Source organism: Lissotriton helveticus, chromosome 3_1 (genome assembly GCF_964261635.1).
Source record: "Lissotriton helveticus chromosome 3_1, aLisHel1.1, whole genome shotgun sequence".
NCBI lineage: Eukaryota > Metazoa > Chordata > Amphibia > Caudata > Salamandridae > Lissotriton > Lissotriton helveticus.
In genome coordinates, this window is record NC_136061.1 from 487,039,740 (window position 1) to 487,043,234 (window position 3,495).

Here is a 3,495-nt window from a genome sequence, read left to right on the forward strand (position 1 = left end):
TCTATATTCCAATTTTGGATTAGATCTACTATATCCTGCCTATGCCTGCCCAAGGAACGGGCATTAATAAGTGTCATTATAATTTTCTTGGTTTTGTTGTTCGTGCGTTTTAAAAGATTAGCTTTGTTATCAATGAGGGGTAGGACGGATTTGCAGCTGGGACATCCAAGGATTGTGGTGCGTAGAAAGGTCTCCGGCTCATACTGAGGGCAGGCACCACCATAGGCAGACCTCAGCTGAATGAGGTCGTGGTGAGAATAAGGCGTCTTGGTCGTCGTATTGCCTGGACCAGGGATCGTGGCCCTAAGCCCGGTCCCGGCGCGGACGGGCGCAGACGGGCTTGCCGCCGGCATGCCCGCTGCGCCCGCCCGCTGCGTGGGCGAGATGACATCATCCTTATATCCGGTGTAGAGGAGGGTGGGAGGCACCCAGCAGCTGGACCCCTACCCTTTCCTCCCCCTAATATGGCGGCTGAACTAAACTCTCTCCCACAGCGTCAGCATGTAATCTGCAGCGCTGGGAGCACGGTTGAGTTGCGGCGTGATCAGAAGGTGAGGCTTTCCATTATTTTAAACATTTCACATAAAAAACAAATCAAATGCCGCCAAAACAATTTTCAAATGCACTCTTTTAAAATGCTAGCGAGCTAAGCCCCCGGCTTTCCGCGTTAGGGGTGAGACCAAACTGAACTCGGCTCGTTCGCACTAAGATGTTCCTTAAGTAACCTCGGAGTGCGGGAGGCGGCCAGCAGCTGGACCGCTACCCTTTCCTCCCACTAATATGGCGGCTGAACTATTATTATTATTATAAAGGCTTTTGTAGCGCGCTCTATTACTAAAAAAATAGTATCCTGGCGCGGAAAAGTGAAGGCAGAGGAAAGGAGTTCCTGGAATGAATAACAGAAAAAGGAAAGAGACCTACAGAGTATTGTTAAAAAGATGGGTCTTCAGTCCTTTCTTAAAAGCAATGATGGTAGGCACTGTTTTAATGTGAAGGGGGAGAACATTCCAGGCTTTTGCGGCTCTGACTGCGATGGATTGGCCGCCTAGTCTGCAATACTTAAATTTAGGCACGGACATTTGGCACAAATTGGCCGACCGGAGGGAGCGGTTAGGGACATAGAGGGAAAACCTTTTCCTCAGGTAAACTGGGCCAATTTGATGAACCGCACGATAAGAAAGGACAAGAATTTTAAACATAATCCTATGGGCAACTGGGAGCCAATGGAGGTCACGAAGTAGAAGGCGAACACTGGAGCACCTAGGTATGTTGAACAGGAGTCTCACAGCGGCATTTTGTATGACCTGAAGACGGTGGATCAGATAGGCCGGTAGTCCACAGAACAGGCCATTCGCGTAATCCAACCTGGAGAGTATCAGAGCGCGAATCACAGTCTCTTTGGCCTCTCTCGGGAGGAGGGGAAAAAACCTACGTAGAGTTTTCAAAGTGGAGAAACAGACCCCGTAAGTTTTTTTAAATGATCCTCGAATTTGAGGTCATTTCCGAACTAGACTCCTAAATTTTTTGCGGGGCCGCCAATGGATTTAGGACAGGGCAGGTCAGCAGGCCAGAGGAGGTCACTAAAATTCTCAGGAAAGGAGCCATACAGCAAAATCTCAGACTTACTTTCGTTACACTTTAGCTGGGCGAGTGCTAACCATCGGAAAACAGAAGATAGGCAAAGTTGGGCCGCCGACGTGTCTAAATTGTTCTTAGGCCAGGTGAACAAAAGTTGGGTATCGTCGGCGTAGGCCATAATTTTTGCCCATAACTGTTCTGCAAGGTAAATTAAAGGGGTAAGAAAAATGTTAAAAAGCAGGGGGCTCAAAGTGGAACCCTGTGGGACTCCCGTAGTAAGTTTCTTAGGGGAAGAAGCAAAGGGAGGCATCCAGACTTGTTGCGACCTGTTATCTAGAAATGATGTCAACCAGTCAAATGCAGGACCAGTGATGCCAATAGCGGCTAGTCTAGAAAGCAGAAGGGAGTGGGGTACCGTATCGAAGGCAGCAGAGAGGTCTAATAAAATCAGAGCCGCTCTGCCACCTCCGTCCAAACATTCCCGGATAGCCTCGGATATTTCAACTAAGGCAGTCTCGGTGCTATAGGCCGCTCTGAAACCAGATTGAGCTGGATGAAGTGCCTGAGTGGTTTCAACAAACTTATCCAGTTGATTGAAAGCGATCTTTTCGCAGATTTTGGCAAGAGCTGGCAGCAATGATATCGGCCGGAAATTGGAGGGGAACTAAACTCTCTCCCACAGCGTCAGCGTGTAATCTGCAGGGCTTGGAGGACGGTTGAGTTGCGGCGTGATCAGAAGGTGAGGCTTTCCATTATTTTAAAAATTTCACATAAAAAACAAATCAAATGCCACCAAAACAATTTTCAAGTGCACTCTTTTAAATTGCTAGCGAGCTAAGCCCCCGGCTTTCCGCCTCAGGGGTGAGACCAAACTGAAGTCAGCGCGTTCGCACTGAAATGTTCCTTAAGTAACCTCGGAGGGCGGGAGGCGGCCAGCAGCTGGACCGCTACCCTTTTCTCCCCCTAATATGGCGGCTGAACTAAACTCTCTCCCACAGCGTCAGCATGTAATCTGCAGCGCTGGGAGCACGGTTGAGTTGCGGCATGATCAGAAGGTGAGGCTTTCCATTAGTTTAAAAATTTCACATAAAAACCAAATCAAATGCCACCAAAACAATTTTCAAATGCACTCTTTTAAAATGCTAGCGAGCTAAGCCCCCGGCTTTCCGCCTCAGGGGTGAGACCAAACTGAACTCGGCGCGTTCGCACTGAGATGTTCCTTAAGTAACCTCGGAGGGCGGGAGGCGGCCAGCAGCTGGACCGCCACCCTTTCCTCCCCCTAATATGGCGGCTGAACTAAACTCTCTCCCACAGCGTCAGCGTGTAATCTGCAGCGCTGGGAGCACGGTTGAGTTGCGGCTGGGCAGAAGGTGAGGCTTTCCATTATTTTAAAAATTTCACATAAAAAACAAATCAAATGCCACCAAAACATCTTTCAAATGCACTCTTTTAAAATGCTAGCGAGCTAAGCCCCCGGCTTTCCGCCTCAGGGGTGAGACCAAACTGAAGTCGGCGCGTTCGCACTGAAATGTTCCTTAAGTAACCTCGGAGGGCGGGAGGCGGCCAGCAGCTGGGCCGCTACCCTTTCCTCCCCCTAATATGGCGGCTGAACTAAACTCTCTCCCACAGCGTCAGCATGTAATCTGCAGCACTGGGAGCACGGTTGGGTTGCGGCGTGATCAGAAGGTGAGGCTTTCCATTATTTAAAACATTTCATATAAAAAACAAATCAAATGCCACCAAAACAATTTTCAAATGCACTCTTTTAAAATGCTAGCGAGCTAAGCCCCCGGCTTTCCGCCTCAGGGGTGAGACCAAACTGAACTCTGCGCGTTCGCACTGAGATGTTCCTTAAGTAACCTCGGAGGGCGGGAGACGGCCAGCAGCTGGGCCGCTACCCTTTCCTCCCCCTAATAT